The 18,699-nt window shown below is 39.4% G+C and overlaps 1 pseudogene; it reads left to right on the top strand.

Moving 5' to 3' along the window:
- LOC118853311 overlaps nucleotides 1-3,623 on the top strand; it is a 31,621-nt pseudogene extending 27,998 nt beyond the window's left edge.
- The last annotated feature ends 15,076 nt before the right edge of the window (nucleotides 3,624-18,699 follow it).

Raw genomic sequence — 18,699 nt, 5'->3', positions numbered from 1 at the left:
GAAAACAATTCACTAAAAATTAGAATTGGGCAAGTGGAAGCTTATGACTCTATGACACATCAAGAATCAGTCAAACAAAATCAAAAGAATGAAAAAAATAGAAGAAAATGTAAAATATCTCATTGGAAAAACAACTGACCTGGAAAATAGATCCAGGAGAGATAATTTAAGAATTATTGGTCTATGTGAAAGTCATGATAAAAAAGAAACAATCTGGATAGCATGTTTCAAGAAATTATCGAAGAAAACTGCCCTGAGGTCCTAGAACCAGAGGGTAGAACAAAAGAATCCATCAATCACCTTCAGAAAGACATCAAAAAATGAAAATGCCACGGAATATTATAGCCAAATCCCAGAATTTTCTGATCAAGGAGAAAATACTGCAAGCTTCCAGAAAGAAACAGTTTAAATATCATGGAACCACAGTCAGGATTATGCAGAACCTTGTAGCTTTCTATATTAAAAGATCAGAGGATTTGGAATATGATATTCCAGAAGGCAAATAAGCTTGGATTAAAATCAAGGTACAAGTACCCAGCAAAATCGAGCTTAATTTTTCAGAGAAGATGAACATTCATTGGAATAAGGCACATCAGACCATTCCTGATGAAAAGCCAGAGCTCAACAGAAAATTTGGTCTTCAAATACAAGATTCAAGAGAGGCATTAAAAGGCAAACAACAAAGAAAAAAAAAACACATGTTATTGAATATGAGCAAACTGTTTACATCCTTAAAAGGGAAGATGATACTTGTAACTCTTGAGATCTGCATCATTATTACAAAATTTAGAAGGGACATACAAAGACAGAGGGCATGGGTATGAGTATTCTTTGACGAGATACTGAAAAATCTAATTAAGAGGTGAAAAGGGCTGCCAAGGCCCGATTCCGCTCCTGCCATGGCCAACAAGATGGACTTCTCCCTGGACTGGACGACATCATTAAGCTCAGTCAGGGCCAGCAGGTGGACGGGGGGGGGGGGGGGGGGGGGGGGGGGGGCGGGGCCGAGGCCGGGCCTGAGCCCAGGGCGGCCACGGCGGTGGAGGCGCGTAGGCCCTGGCGGCATGAGCCGAGGCTGGGGGCCCCCTGCGGAACAGGCGGTCCATGGCCCGAGGAGGCGCCGGGGGCGGTGGCAGGAACCCATCGCGCCCTACAGCCGACCAAAACAGCTTCCAGTTAAGTAGCAACAGGACCTCTTCCACAGAGGCTTTGGAGGCAGAGCTGGTGACTGGCGAAGAGACCGGTGGAAAATTGCTGGTCTCCCATCTGGATTTTGGGGTGTGAGATACGGGTATTCAGGATCTATTTGCTGAATCTAGAACTCTGAAAAAGGCAGCTGTACATTATGTTCTGCCTGGCCGGAGCTTAGGAACAGCAGATGTTCACTTTGAGCGAAAAGCAGATGCTCTTAAGGCCATGAAACAGTATAATGGAGTCCATTTGGATGGTCGCCCTAGGTATATTCAGTTTGTTACATCACAGATTGACACACAAGGAAGACCTGCACAGAATGTAAATAGAGGCAGAATGACTAGAAACACTCAGTTCCGCATGTTTTTGAGTTCCAGATTTTCTTCCTCTCCCTTCCCCCACCCTGCCCACCAAGATGGCATGGAATCCAATATATCTTCTACATAAACCTTTGCATTAAACTTATTTACACAATATTCAACTTGTCAAGAAGAATTATGACCAATGGAATGAATGATGAGAAAGAAACAAAACAAAAAAAATGAAACAAAAAAGAGAGCAAATAGTTTACGTCAATCTGCATTCAGACTCCATAGTTCTTTCTCTGGATGTATAACTCTCTCCGTCATGAGGCCTTTGGAGTTGTCTTTGAACCTTGTGATGCTGAGAAGAGCAAAGTCTATAAAAGTTAGTCGTCACAAAATCAGTATATCTGTGGTTGTGCACAGTGTTCTCCTGGTTCAGCTCCCCTCACTCAGTATCATATGATACAGGTCTTTCCAGGTTATTATTAAGTCTGAATGCTCCTAATTTCTTATAGCACAATAGTATTCCATTACATTCATATACCACAACTTATTTAGCCATTCCCAAATTGATGGACATCCCCTTGATTTCCAATTCTTTGCTACCACTAAAAGAGCTGCTGTAAATATGTTTTGTACTTATGGGTCCCTTTCCCACTTGTGTGATCTCTTTGGGCTACAGCCCTAGAAGTGGTATTGCTGGGTCAAAGTGTTTGCACTTTTTAATAGAATTGTTTTAATTTGAAAATCTTCAGCCAGTAATGAATTAAAATATTTTTCATATGTCTATAGATAGCTTTGATTACTCTACCTGAAAAATGATCATATCTTTTGATTGTTTATCAGTTGGGGAATACCTCTTCATTTTATAAATTTTACTCAGTTCTCTATTTTTGAGAATGAGGCCCTTATCAGAAAAACTTGTTTTAAATTATTTTTTTCACAGTTATTATTGTTAATTGTATTTCCCTCCATCCTATCCCCCCATTTATTCCATTTTCTCTCCTTTCACCCTGCCCCACCAAAAAAAGTTTGGTTTCTATTGCCTTCCACAATCTGCCATCTCTTCTATAATGCTCCCCCTTCTTCTCTTTTCCCCTTCCCTTCCCACTTTCCAATAGGTGAGATAGATTACTGTTGAATGTGTATACTATTCCCTCTCTGAGCCAATTTTGTAGAGAATAAGGTTCACTCACTCCCTCTCATCTTCTCCATCTTTCCCTCTACTATAAAATCTTTTTCTTGCCTCTTTTGTGTGAGATAATTCACTCCATTCTACCTCTCCCTTTCTCTTTCTCACAGCATATTTTTGTCTCACCCCTTAATTTTATTTTTTAGATACCATCCCTTCATATTCAATGTCACAGCTGCAATTTCTGTTTATATATACTCCTTGTAACTACCCTAATAATAATGACAAAGTTCTGATGAATTACAAATATCATCTTCCCATGTAGGAATGTAAACAGTTTAACCCTATTAAGTCACCTATGATTTTCTTTCCTCTTTACCCTTTTATGCTTTGAGTCTTGCATTTGAAAATCAAATGTTCTGTACATCTCTGGTCTTGTCATCAAGAATGCACGAAAGTCCTCTATCTCCTTGAATGTGTATTTTTCCCCTGAAGGATTACACTGTTTTGCTGGTGTTAAGGCAATCAATAAATGAAAAGATCTTTCCCGCCCATTTGAATAGGTTTAAGGTGGGGCTCCAGGTGGGGCCCATGAAAGGAGGTCTGATTATATCTTTGTTCCTAAGTAGGCCCCAAACCCCTAGCTATTAGGTGATAAGTTGATGTGGGCATGAAGTCCTCAAGGTCCTAGAGGGAGGTGCTAACTCCAGAGCCAACAGTAGCCACCTAAGTTCTGGTTGCTCAGATGATGCTCTAGTCGATTGGATGATGTCTAATGACTGCATAAAAGGAGAGAACACAGTCTGGAGATTGAGACTTAGGGAAGGCAGGAGAAGCAAAAGTGGCAGAGGTGGTGGTGGCAGCAGCAGAAGCCCAAGCCCAAGCCAAAGCCAAAGCCAGAGCCAAAGCCAAAGCCCAAACAGAAGCAGAAGAAGCTGAAGCAGCAGGCGCTGCTGATAGCAGGACTGACCTGCCTGAAGACTGGAGAGTGCTGAACAAGGGCTTGAGGCCAGTGGGTAATCTTCTTACAGGAGGGCCCTAGCATTGGGGGTAAGCATGAATATAATTTGGCTTACTGTCATAATGTTTTTTTTTTTTTTTTCTGTAACCTCCTGGTTACTTTTGTGGGGTAGACTTATTGGGCCTGGAAGCTTTTGGCCAGGATATTGAGTTGAGTACACTGGTCCATGGGTCTGCTACTTTGGAGCTTGAATAAATGCTTTAATTCCTCTGCCTTCTACTTAGAGAATTCTTTATATCCTGTGGTTCTGAACCATTCAGGCATATTTGTGATTTTGTACGAAATCAGGAATTCTGCCTTCCTGATACAGCTGGGTAGGTGATTCATGTTTTTCTTTTTTTGCCTCCCCCCAAGACCCCAGAAGGCTACAATACAGTTTAGATATGTTTCTCAATAAAAATAGATACACATACAGATACATACACTTATACATATATACATGCATGTATAGACATATACTTTACAACACATACTCTACTCCTGATCTTTGTTTATATGTTTGTACATAGGTGTTGGGAAGCAAAATGGGCTCCTTAGCACTTAGTTCAACAACTGCCCTTGAAGAGTTTGGCCTTTGTTTGCTTTGAGTAATTCAGTGTGTTTCATTGAGTCTTACTAAGTGCTAAGCCCCAGGCCCAAACACCTATTAGGTGTAAAACCTATGTGGGTGTGGATTGGCAACTAAGTTGGGGCCCAAGATGGGGCTAACTCCAGGGAGGGCCTAGCTTACATGGCTGGGACAACAGAGGCTCTTAGACCACGTGGGATTAAGTCTCCTCTTTGTGAAATTCTAGGTCACGTGGGTGAGTCGCATGTGTGACTCACCCCTGATGCTGAAAATGATATAAAACCAGGGGTTGGCCTCCTCTTCCTTGGAGCTCATTCCCACAGCAGTGGTGGTGCGAGTGACTCTGGGCCAGCCCTTGTTCTGAGCTCCCAGGCTGAACCTAGATGTTGGTAACTATGAATCTGTATTTGGTCTGTCTATTGATGTTTGTAATTTGTTTGTAATTTGCTCTGAAGTTCAGGGTGCTGGTCTCTTCCCCTGAACTAAGTGACTGATATTTGTATGCTGAATTAAGGTAAGCTTGTCAACCCCTTCACCTTGCTTTCCTTAGTTACACAGATCAAAAGAACCTGTGCTGTTGGCAGCTTTCTGGGTGCTGGCTGTGGGTGGATCTTACACCCCCACAGAAGCTGCTAGCCGGATTGTTGAAACAACATATCTCTTGTTTCCTATCCTTGCTGCCACCTCTACTTTACTTCTACCCACTACATCACCTTCCTATTACTTTCCTACTCCCCTCCTCCACCAACCACCCTGCCTTCTTGTTACTTGCCTTCCCCCCTCCAAAGATGCCTCCCCTATCCTCCCATTCCCATTGATCTAAACACCCTTTACCTATTCCCTCATTCTCCACTCTATAAATCCCTCCCTTGTCCTAATCCTTCTCTTGTCCTCTTCCCTCTCACTAAACCCCACCATTTTATTTATTCTAAATTTAGAAGACTTTTATACTCTTCTAAATACATATGTATTGTTCCCTCTTAAACATATTCCCGATGAAGGTAGGTTACCAGAACTACCAGCCCTCCTCCCCCATCTAAATCCTCTGTATCCTTTCTTCTTCTTGTGCCTCTCCTGTATAAAATAGTTACTCTTTTTAGCTTTTTCTAAATGGTTTTACTTTTCAAATTCATATCGTAGTCAGGTTTACCCCCTCTTTCTTATAAGCTCGACAATTATTAATAAGAATGCTAGATATACATTTTACATTTTATGCTGTATAAAAGGTAAGCGATATTTTCTTGTAAATCCCTTATAGTCAGTCTTTGGTATGTTTCTCTTACGTTTCTCTTAGTTCTTGTAGGTCAAACCTCCTATTAAATTGAGGATTTTTTTTAACCAAGTCTTGAAATTCTGAGGGTTTGTCAAATGTCTATTTATTTTTCATTCAAAATAATACTGAAATTTGTCCAAAGTCCCAGGTCTCCTCAATATATTGTGTTCCAAGACCTGTGGTCCTTTAATGCCTCTGCTGCTAGGTCTTGTATAATTCTAACTGTGCCACCATCATATTTACATTGTTTTAATCTTGATGCTTTTAATATTTTTATCCTTGATCTGGGGATTTTGGAATTTGACTATGATATTCCTATGAATATATGGAGGGCTTTGGGTGTGCATTGGTACTAAGGTGGAGCCCCAGGTGGGGCCAATGGAGGGATGTCTGATTTTATCTTTGCTCCCAAGTAGGCCCAAAACCCCGAGCTACTAGGTGCTAAGCGATGTGGGTGTGAATCCCCCAGGGTCCTAAGGAGAGTTGCTTAGACCAGAGGCAATGGTAAGAGATTAAGTTCTGGTCACTCAGATTATATTTGATGATGGCCAAAGAGTGCATAAAAATGGAGGACAGAGCTATTTGGTTAGGGCTCTCATTCTTGGCAGTGTACTGATGTGGAGACTCTGGGCAGCTGTAGTTAAGAGCCCTCCAGCTTGTAAATCTGGATGCTTGGACTTTGTTAAACTCTCAAAACTATGCATTGAGATTTGAATCAGACAAGGTCTGTCTATTGATGTTTGTAATTTGTCTGTATTTGCTCTGAAATTCAGGGTGCTGCCTTTTTCCCCTGAACTAAGTGAATGATATTTGTATGCTGGATTAAAGTAAGATTGTTAACCCATTAACGTTGCTTTCCTTAGTAAAGCAAATCAAAGGAACCTGTGCTGGCAGCGTTCTTGTTGTTGGGCTCTTGTTGGTTTTTCAACCCCACAGCAGCTGCTAGCCACATTGTTGCACAGGGGTAAAGCTCATGTGAATCCCTGCTTTTATTCCACCATCTTGCCTCCACCCCTTATTTTTAATTTAACTTATTTTTACATTTTAATTTCCAAACTGTCTCTCTCCTTCCTTCCTCCTTCCCCTCCCCCCCAACTGGAGAACTGGAGGCCACCATTTCACACACACACACACACACACACACACACACACACACACACACCCATGCAGACAAGCAGTAACACATATGCATAGATATGTATGTGCATATACATGTTTAAACTTTGTAAAGCATTGTAAAAATGTTTAAACATGTAAGACCAGACTATGTATACATTATTTATCTGATTGTCATACAGAGGTAGATAGTGTCTTCCCTCACGAGTCCTTTTTAATTGATTTGAGTATTTGTAGTTCTAACAAAATTCAGTTATGCTTCAAATATTGCTATTACTGTATACATTATACAATGTTGTCTTAGTCCTGCTCATTTGACTGTTTATTATTTCACTGGAGTCTATGCTCTTCTGAAATCAACCACCTTGCCATTTTCTTTAACACCACAGTACTATTTCAGCGCAATCATATGCCACAGCTTGTTTAGCCATTCCCCAATCGATGGGCATCCCAATTTCTAGTTCTTTGCCATCACTTGAAGTGCTACTATAAGGAATTGAGAATATATAGGTTATTTTCCTTTTCCCACAGTCACCTTGGGAAACAAAACTAATAATATTATTGATGGGTCAACAGGTATACACAATTTTTTTTAATTTAAATTTATTTATTTGACATATTTGGTTTTCAGCATTGATTTTCACAACAGTTTCAATTACAAATTTTCTCCCCATTTCTGACCTCCCCCCCACTCCAAGATGGCATATATTCTGGTTGCCCTGTTCTCCAGTCAGCCCACCCCTCTATCACCCCCCTCCCCTCTCATCCCCTTTTCCCTTCCTTTCTTGTAGGGCAAGATAAATTTCTACGCCCCATTGCCTGTGTATCTTATTTTTTAGTTGCATGCAAAAACTTTTTTTGTTGTTGTTTTTGAACATCTGTTTTTAAAACTTTGAGTTCCAAATTCTCTTCCATCTTCCCTTCCCACCCACCCGCCCTAAGAAGTCAAGCAATTCAACCTAGGCCACACGTGTATTATTATGTACAACCCTTCCACAATACTCATGTTGTGAAAGACTAACTACATTTTGCTCTTTCCCAACCCATCCCACTTTATTGAATTTTTTCCCTTGACCCTGTCCCCTTTCTAAACTGTTTGTTTTGATTACCTCCACCCCCATCTGCCCTTACCTCCATCATCCCCCCCCTTTTATTTTTTTAATCTTCCTCCCTCTTCTTTCCTGTGGGGTAAGATACCCAACTGAGTATGTATGGTATTCCCTCCTCAGGCCAAATCTGATGACAGCAAGGATCACTCATTCCCCCCTCACATGCCCTCTCCCCTCCTCCCACAGAACTTCTTCCTCTTGCCACCTTTATGCGAGATAATCCACCCCATTCTATCTCTCCCTATCTCCCTTTCTCAGTATGTTGCTCTCTCATCCCTTAATTTCATTTTATTTCTTTTAGATATCTTCCCTTCATCTTCCACTCACCCTGTGTCTGCTCTCTCTCTTTTACATATATATATATATATATATATATATATATATATACACACACACATATATATACACACATACATACATACACATACATACATATACACATAGATATATACATACATACACATTCACTTCTATATATACATAAACATATATATATATATATATATATATATATATATATATATATATATATATATATATGCATATTCCCTTCAGCTCCCCTAATACTGAGGTGTCATGAGTCATACACATCATCTTTCTATGTAGGAATGTAAACAAAACAGTTCAACTTTAGTAAGTCCCTTTCAATTTCTGTTTCTTGATTACCTTTTCATGCTTCTCTTGATTCTTGTGTTTGAAACTCAAATTTTCTATTCAGTTCTGGTCTTTTCACTGAGAAAGCTTGGAAGTCCTCTATTTTATTGAAAATCCATATTTTGCCTTGGAACATGATACTCAGTTTTGCTGGGTAGGTGATTCGAGGTTTTAATCCTAGCTCCATTGACCTCCGGAATATCGCATTCCAAGCCCTTCGATCTCTTAATGTAGAAGCTGCCAGATCTTAGGTTATTCTGATTGGGTTTCCACAATACTCAAATTGTTTCTTTCTGGCTGCTTACAGTATTTTCTCCTGGATCTGGGAGCTCTGGAATTTGACGACAATATTCCTAGGAGATTTCTTTTTGGGATCTATTTGAGGAGGCAATCGATGGATTCTTTCAATTTCTATTTTGCTCTGTGGCTCTAGAATATCAGGGCAGTTCTCTTTGATAATTTCTTGAAAGATGGTATCTAGACTCTTTTTTTGATCATGGCTTTCAGGTAGTCCAATAATTTTTAAATTATCTCTCCTGGATCTATTTTCCAGGTCAGTGGTTTTTCCAATGAGATATTTCACATTGTCTTCCATTTTTTCATTCCTTTGGTTCTGTTTTATAATATCCTGATTTCTCATAAAGTCACTAGCTTCCACTTGTTCCAATCTAATTTTTAAAGTAGTATTTTCTTCAGTGGTCTTTGGACCTCCTTTTCCATTTGGCTAATTCTGCCTTTCAAGGCATTCTTCTCCTCATTGGCTTTTTGGAGCTCTTTTGCCATTTGAGTTAATCTATTTTTTAAGGTGTTGTTTTCTTCAGTGTATTTTTCAGTATTTTTTTGGGTCTCCTTTAGCAAGTCATTGACTTGTTTTTCATGGTTTTCTCGCATCCTTCTCATTTCTCTTCCCAATTTTTCCTCTACTTCTCTAACTTGCTTTTCCAAATCCTTTTTGAGCTCTTCCATGGCCTGGGGCCAGTTCATGTTTTTCTTGGAGGCTTTTGTTGTAGGCTCTATGACTTTGTTGTCTTCTTTAGGCTGTATGTTTTGGTCTTCTTTGTCACCAAAGAAAAAATCCAAAGTCTGAGACTGAATCTGTGTGTGCTTTCGCTGCCTGGCCATATTCCCAACCAACTAACTTGACCCTTGAGTTTTTCAGTGGGGTATGACTGCTTGTAGACTAACGAGTTCTATATTCCACATTTAAGGAGGAGGTGCCAGCTGTGTCACACCATCACTACTCCTTCCCCAAGAACACCCAGCCCGGGCTGGGCTTAGATCTTCAACAGGCTGTGCACTCCTGCCCTGATGCGCCACTTAATTCCTCCCACCAGGTGGGCCTGGGGCCAGAAGCAGCAGCAACTGTAGCTGCCCCACCTCCGCTGCCCCCAGGGCTGGAAGCCTAACTCCTTCCACTCCCGCAGCTTTTCCCACTAACCTTCTCCGCAGTCTTTGGTGTTTGTGGGTTGAGGGGGTCTGGTAACTGCCGCACCTCACATGTTCAGGGCGCTAGGGGCCCCATCTGCCCGACTACAAGTTTGGTTGTTCCACGCCGCTCAGGCTGAGCTCTGCTCCACTCCATTCTCAGCTCCCAGCTCCCAGCTCCCAGCTCCCAGCTCCCAGCTCCCAGCTCCCATCTCCCAGCTCTGTGTGGAATTGACCTCACCCAGAGACCATCCAGGCTGTCCTGGGCTGGAGCCCTGCTTCCCTCTGCTGTTCTGTGGGTTCTGCCATTCTAGAATTGGTTCAGAGCCATTTTTATAGGTTTTTGGAGGGACTTGGTACGGAGCTGACTCTAGTCCCTACTTACCAGCCGCCATCTTGACTCCGCCCCCAGGTATATACAATTTTATAACTTTTTCAGCACAATTCCAGATTGCTCTCCAAAATGGTTGGATCAGTTCACAGTATCACAAGTAATACGTTAATGTCCCTTTTTTTGCAACCAATATTTGACATTTTCCCTTTCTCTCATTTTTGTTTAACTGATAGGTTGGAGATATCTCAAAGATGTTTTGATTTGCAGTTTGATTTGCAGGCAATCAATAATGATTTAGAATATTTTATATGACTATATATATTTTTCATTTCTTCATCAAACGACTTCCTACTCATATTTATGACCATTTTTCAATTGGAGAATGACTCACATTCTTATAAATTTGATACAATTTTCTCTATGTTTGAGATTCGAGACCACAATCTGGCTAGCAGCTTCTGTGGAGGTGTAAGATTTGCCCACAGCCAGCACCCAGAAAGCTGACAACAGCACAGGTTCTTTTGATCTGCTTAACTAAGGAAAGCAAGGTGAAGGTGTTGACCAGCTCACTTTAATTCAGCATACAAATATCAGTCACTTAGTTCAGGGGAAAAAGCCAGCACACTGAACTTCAGAGCAACATACAAACAAATTATAAACATTAAAAGAGAGACCAAATACAGATTCATAGTTACCAACATCTAGGTTCAGCCCAGAAGCTCAGAATAAGGGCTTGCCCAGAGTCACACGTGCCACCACTGCTGCAGGTAGAGCATCTGGAATCATTTGGAATGCAGTATACACCTTTTGAGAAGCAGCTGTTAGCTTCATATTGGGCTTTATTAGAGACTGAGCAACTAACTCTGGGTCATGAAGTGGTATTAAGGCCTGGAATTCCAATTATGACTTGGGTATTGAGTACCCCAGCTTCTCACAGAATTGGACATGCGCAAGAGGCAAGCATAATCAAATGGAAGTGGTATATTCAGAATAGGTCCAGAGCAGGCAAAAGTGGAGTTTCTGCTCTACATGAATCTGTGGCAAACATTGACACTGAGAGGAATGAAAGACCCCTTGAATCTAAGCAACTGATGGTACCATCCTTAGTGAAATGGAATAATGGATATGATGGACTAAATGAAGAACAGAAGAAACATGCTTGGTTTACTGATGGGACAGCAAAATATTTGGGACAGAAGAAACATTGGAAAGCAGTAGCCTATAATCCCTGTACTAGGCGAACTCTGGAAAGTTCTGGGATAGGTGGAAGTAGCCAGTATGCTGAACTGATGGCAGTGCATCAGGCCATCAAAACAGAGAAGGGAGGACAGTGTCATATATTTACTGACTCATGGGCGGTAGCTAATGGATTAGCTACGTGGATGCCTATATGGAGGAATCAGAATTGGGAGATTCATGGCAAACAAGTTTGGGGTAAAGAGTTATGGGAAAATATATGGGATATGTCTTTGGTTATGGATTTGTCAGTTTTTCATGTTGATGCTCACTCGACCCTGACCACACCAGAACGTGAGTACAATGCATATGCGGATCGACTAGCAAAGATTGCTACTGAATGTATTGTCCCTACTCCGACTCCAACTGATGACCCAGCCTTAGCAAGATGGGTCCACCAGAGCGTCAGCCATCTAGGGGTCCAGGCCACCCTTCGATGGGCACAGGATCGAGGTATCAGTATCTCTCATGCATTGTTAAAACAAATAACAAAGGAGTGTAGTATATGCCAATTAGAAAAAGAACAAACTCTTCCTAGGATAGTAACTGGAGAAATAGCAAGGGGAAAAGTTCCAGCCCAAATTTGGCAGATAGATTATATTGGCCCAATACCCCAGGATAAAGGATGTAAATATGTATGTACATGTGTTGACACCTATTCAGGCATACTAGTGACTTGTCCTTATAAGGATGCAACTCAGAAAAACACCTGTAAAACCCAAGATATTGTAAGTTTATACTATGGAACCCCAATGCAGATTCAAAGTGACAATGGGTCACATTTCAAGGGCAAAGAAGAGAAAAGATATTGTGTGTTGAATAATACAGAATGGATATATCATATTCCATATTGCCCACAAGCATCTGGGCTAATTGAAAGAATGAATGGATTGTTGAAAGAAGAGCTGAGAAAATTAAGGTCTAATAATTCATATTGACATTGGAAGGATAGTTTGTCTATTGCCTTACGTAATTTGAATAATAAAACCTTAGGGGGCAGTACACCTGTAGCCAGAATGATGACCCCAAATCTGCAGATTAGAGAACAGCAAACACGTGAGATCCATAATATTGAATTTTGGACTGTGAGGGAAGATGTCCCACTACCATGTCCAGGAATACCTGGTTCGGCAGGATATGATTTACATTGTATAGAGAATTTTAGTTTGAATAGAAAAGAGATAAGAAAAAACCCTACTGGGGTATGTATGAGAATCCCCAAGAATCATTTTGGACCGATACTACCTAAACCAGGATTAGCAGCTCAAGGAGTACATGTATTGGCTGGAGTGATAGATTCTAATTGTCAAAGAGAAATTGTTGTGCCACTCCAGAATTTGAGTGAAAAACCTGTACAATTTTGTAGAAATGATAGGATAGTTCAAGTGATTATTATCCCCTGTGGAAAAAATATCCTTTGTGAAAACTGACCCTCCTCCCACAATAACTACTACAGGAGCAAAAGGGTCTTTCTCCATTGACAGAATAAAATAGGGAGCTAAGGTATGGGTAAAACGGAAGCCAGATGATATTCCGAAGGCTGCAGAAGTCATAGCCCATGGGAAGGACAACACTGTAACATTTGTCTATTCAGGAGAAGATAATTATCCAATCATACCCCTGAACCATATATTTTACTGTGAATAGGACTATAATAATAGATTCATGGACTCCAGAAGTATGGCTGATGCTGATAAATGCCACAAACCTCTCAGAGGGAAGGTGATCTTGTGTGATTAACAAGTGAAATTTTGTATCTGGGGAAAAAGGCCTGGAGGGCAATCCTAGTCTCCATCTAGGATGGGACCCTTCTAGCTTAGTTTCCTTATTGTGATCCCCTGGAAAAGAAATATTTCCTACCCGAGTTAGGCTATGGGATCAAATTTTTGAATAATTGGAGTCTCAACCTGAATGGGGGTGATTTTATTTGCAGTATAATAGCCCATACTTGCTTACTCTTTTGTTCTTTGTCTTGGTCAACCTTGTTGCCAGTTTGGGCTCCTTTAGGCTTAAGCACCCTACACTTTCAGGTGACTGCCTAAGCATGTAGCATTCTTGGAATTCCTGCCAGCTTGCTAAAGAATTGACCTCTGGAATGGGACTCTTGGGGCAGCGACAGATCTACATCCAATTTCTGCAAGAAGAAGCTATGGAAAATGAGACCTTCACCCCTTACCCCAAGATTTTGAGCCCCAATCGTTCGAGTGCGGGTGAATGATGATACTGTTCTGTGTACTTATTTTGTATTATCCTTGCTGTATTGTTTTATTGTTATGGTATTATTGACACCCTTTTCCTATGCAATGGATACAAAGATCTAGGGGTGGACATTTGAATTGTAAAACAAGTGTTTTAGGGATGATTGATTGAAGAGATTATCTTGCTGGGACCTAGGGGTGCGTCATGTTTGTGTTGTAAACAAATATTTGGGAATGTCACTGAATGATATGTTTTGCTTTGTTGTGAATGATATGTTTTAGTTTCCTGCGTAATTGGATCACAATGTATAATGGGTCAATGTATGTTCTAGGATATATGGCTAATTAAATTATGTATCCTAGAACAAGGGGTGGAGTGTGTTGGCAAGCAAAATGGCCTTTGTTTTCTTTGAGTAACTCAGTGTATTTCATTGAGCCTTACTAGGTGCTAAGCCCCAGGCCCAAACCCGCATTAGGTGTGGAACCTGTGTGGGTGTGGATTGGTGACTTGGGTGGGGCCCAAGGTGGGGCTGGCTAAGGGGAGGTGTGAACTCCAGAGCCATTCCCTATTAGGTGTTAACCTGATCTACATGGATGTGAACCTCCCAGAGTCCTAAGGGGAGGGGCCAACTCAAGAACCAATCACGATGCTTGATGATGTCAAAAACTCTATAAAAGGAGAGAAGACAGCTTGAAGATTGATTTTTGTGGGAGCCAAAGACAGCTACAGCTGAAGCTGAAGATAAAGCCGAAGCAGGAGCTGCCAGTAGCAGAGCTGACCCGCGTGTGGACCAAAGAGTGCTGAGCAAGGACTTGAGGCCAGTGGGCAATCTTCTTACCGGAGAGGGGAAGCATGAATATGATTTGGTTTAATACCATCATGTTTTTCTGTGGCCTCCTGGTTACTCTTGTGAGGCGGACTTATTTGGCCTGGAAGCTTTTGATCGAAATATCAAAATGGGGCACTGGTTTGTGGGTCTGTCTGTTTGTAATTTGTTTAAGGGCTCTCAAGATGGTGTTGATAAGGAGACTCCGGGAAGCTGTAGCTAAGGAGCCCTCCAGCTTGTAAACTGAGACTTTGTTGAACTCTGGTAACTATGTGCTGCGATTTGAATCAGACAAGGTCTGTCTGTTGATGTTTGTAATTTGTATTTTGTTCTGAAGTTCAGGGTGCTGGCTATTTTCCTCTGAACTAAGTGAATGATATTTGTAAGCTGAATTACAGTAAGCTTGTCAACCCCTTCACCTTGCTTTCCTTAGTTAAGCAGATCAAAAGAACCTGTGCTGTTGGCAGCTTTCTGGGTGCTGGCTATGGGTGGATCTTACACCCCCACAGAAGCTGCTAGCCGGATTGTTGAAACAGTAGCCCAATTTCTAGTTCTTTGCCATCACTTGAAGTGCTACTATAAGTAATTTAGAATATATAGGTTCTTTTCCTTTTCCCCCAGTCACCTTGGGAAACAGAACTAAAAATATTATTGATGGGTCAATAGGCATACACAATTTTATAACAATTTCAGCATAATTCCAAATTGCTCTCCAAAATGGTTGGATCAGTTCACAGTACCACAAGCAATGTGTTAATATCCCTTTTTTTTGCAACCAATATTTGACATTTTCCTTTTCTCTCATTTTTGTTAAACTGATAGGCAGGGTATATCTCAAAGATGTTTTGATTTGCAATTCTCTAATCAATAATGATTTAGAATATTTTATATGACTATATATATTTTTCATTTCTTCACCAAAAGACTTCTTATTCATGTTTATGGCCATTTTTCAATTGGAGAATGACTCACATTCTTATAAATTTGATACAATTTTCTCTATGTTTGAGATATGAGATATAAATTTGATAAATTGTTCATAAAGATTTCCCCTGTTTTTCTACTTTCCTTCTAATCTTGGCTACATTGGTTTTATTTGCCCAAAAAATTTGTAATTTAACATAACTAAAATTATTCATTTTATATCCCATAATGTTATCTGTCCCATTTATTCATAAATTCTTTTACTTTCCATAAGTCTGATAGATAATATGTTCCCTCGTTCTTCTAATTTTCTTGTATTCCCCTTTATTTCTATATCATGTTTCCATTTCGACTATATGTTGGTAAATGGTATAAGAGATTGGTCTGTACCCAAATTGTTCCAGTCCACTTTCCAGTTGCCCAATATTTTTTTAACCAAATACTGAATGCTTATCCCCAAAGTTTAAATCTTTACATTTATCAAACAAGAGATTACTATAATCATTACCTGTTGTGTATGTATGATTACTCTGTTCCACTGATCCACCTTTCTATTTCTTAGCCAGACAATTTTGATAATTACTGCCTTATAATATAGTTAATGATCTGGTACTGATTATCTATCACCTTAATTTTTTTCATGAATTCCTTTGATTTTCTTGAACTTTTGGTATTGCAAATGAATTTTGTTATTTTTTTCTAGCTCAATAAAATAATTTTTTTGATAATTTAACTGAAATGGCATTGAATAAGTAGATTACATAGAATTGTCATTTTCATTATACTGACTCTGTCCACCCACGAACAATTAATATTTCTCTAATTATTTAAATGTGACTTTATTTATGTAAAAACTGTTTTATAATTATATCCATGTAGCTCCTGGGTTTGTCTTGGCCAGTATACTCACAGGTGTTTTATACAGTCTATGATTATTTTGAATGGGTTATCTTTTACTATTTCTTCTTGCAAGGTTTTGTTAGTGATATAAAGAAATGGTGATGATTTATATGGGTTTATTTTATATCCTGATACTTTGCTAAAATTATTGTTTGATTTAATTTTTTATTTGACTCTAGGATTTTCCAAGTATATCATCATGCATCTGCAAAAAGAGACAGTTGCATTACCTAATTTTCCATTATGATTCGTTCTATTTCTTTTTCTTCTCTTATCGAAACTGTCACCATGTCTAATAGAATGTGAAAAAATATTAGTGATAATGGGCATACTTATTTCACTCTTGATTTTATTGGAAAGGCTTTTAACTTGTCACTATTACAAATAATTCTTGGTCATGATTTTAGGTAGATGCTTCTTATACTTTTAAGGGAAAAATAATTTATACCTATGCTTTCAAGATTTTTTTAATAGGAATCAGTGTTATGTTTTGTCAAAATCTTTTTTCTGAACTTATTGATATTGATTGATATAATCAATTATGTCAATAGTTTGCTTTATGTTGAACCACCCCTACATCCCTAGTATGAATCCCACTTGGTCACAACATATAATATTAGTGACATATTGCAATCCCCTGGCTAGTACTTTATTTAGGATCTTTACATAAAATTCATTAATTAGATTGGTCTGTAACTTTCTGTTTTTGCTCTTCCTTTTTCAGGTATCAACAACATAATTATTTCATTTTATTTTATTTTTAAAGTTATTTAATATATTTAGTTTTCAGCATTGATTTTCACAAAAATTTGAATTACAAATTTTTTTCCCCATTTCTACCATCCTCCCACTCCAAGACAGCATATATTCTGGTTGGCCTGTTCCCCAGTCAGCCCTCCCATCTGTCACCGCATTCCCCTCCCATCCCCCTTTCCCTTCTTCTCTTGTAGGGCAAGCTAAATTTCTATGCCCCATTGTCTGTGTATCTTATTTCCTAGTTGCATGCAAAAACTTTTTTGTTGTTCTTGTTGTTTTTGAATGTCTATTTTTAAAACTTTGAGTTCCAAATTCTCTCCCCTCTTCCCTCCCCACCCACCTTCCAAAGAAGGCAAGCAATTCAACAGAGGCCACATGCATATCATTATGTAAAACCCTTCCACAATACTCATGTTGCGAAAGATTAACTGTTTTGCTCCTTCCTAACCTATCCCACTTGATTGAATATTGTCCCTTGACCCTGTCCCTTTTGGAAAGTGTTTGTTTTTGATTGCCTCCTCTCCACGTCTGCCCTCCCTTCTATCATCCCCTTTTTTATCTTCTTCCTCCTTCTTTCTTGTGGGGTAGGATACCCAATTGAGTGTGTATGATATTCCCTCCTCAGGTCAAATCCAATGAGAGCAAGATTTACTCATTCCCCCACACCTGCCTCCTCTTCCCTTCCTACAGAACCACTTTTTCTTGCCACTTTTATGCGAGATAATTTACCCCATTCTATCTCTCCCTTTCTCCCTCTCTCAATATATTCCTCTCTTATCCCTTAAATTGATTTTGTTTTTTTAGATATCATCCCTTCATATTTAACTCACCCTGTGCCCTTTGTGTGTGTGTGTGTGTGTATATATATATATATATATATATATATATGTATATATATATATATATAAATATATATATATATAAATATATATATATATAAATATATATATATATATAAATATATATATACCCATATATATATATACATTTATATATATGCCTACATATATACATACATAGACACACACACACACACACACACATATGCATATTCCTTTCAGCTACTATGATGTTGAGGTCTCATGAATCATACACATCATCTTTCAATGTAGGAATGTAAACAAAACAGTTCAACTCTAGTAAGTCACTTGTGATTTGTTTTTCTTGATTACCTTTTCGTGCTTCTCTTTGTTCTTGTATTTGAAAGTCAAATTTTCCATTCAGCTCTGGTCTTTTCACTGAGAAAGCTTGAAAGTCCTCTATTTTATTGAAAATCCATATTTTGCCTTGGAGCATGATACTCAGTTTTTCTGGGTAGGTGATTCTTGGTTTTAATCCTAGCTCCATTGACCTCCGGAATATCATATTCCAAGTCCTTCAGTCCCTTAATGTGGAAGCTGCCAGATCCTGTGTTATCCTGATTGTTTTTCCACAATATTCAAATTGTTTCTTTCTGGCTGCTTGCAGTATTTCCTCATTGACCTGGGAGCTCTGGAATTTGGCGACAATGTTTCTAGGAGTTTTCTTTTTGGAATCTGTTTGAGGAGGTGATCTGTGGATTCTTCCAATTTCTCTTTTACGCTCTGGCTCTAGAATATCAGGGAAGTTCTCCTTGATAATTTCTTGAAAGATGATATCTAGGCTCTTTTTTGATCATGGCTTTCAGGTAGTCCAATAATTTTTAAATTATCTCTCCTGGATCTATTTTCTAGGTCAGTGGTTTTTCCAAT

Source organism: Trichosurus vulpecula, chromosome 6, assembly GCF_011100635.1.
Source record: "Trichosurus vulpecula isolate mTriVul1 chromosome 6, mTriVul1.pri, whole genome shotgun sequence".
NCBI lineage: Eukaryota > Metazoa > Chordata > Mammalia > Diprotodontia > Phalangeridae > Trichosurus > Trichosurus vulpecula.
The sequence above is the reverse complement of the archived record's forward strand: the minus strand, read 5'-3'. Positions and strand labels throughout refer to the sequence as shown.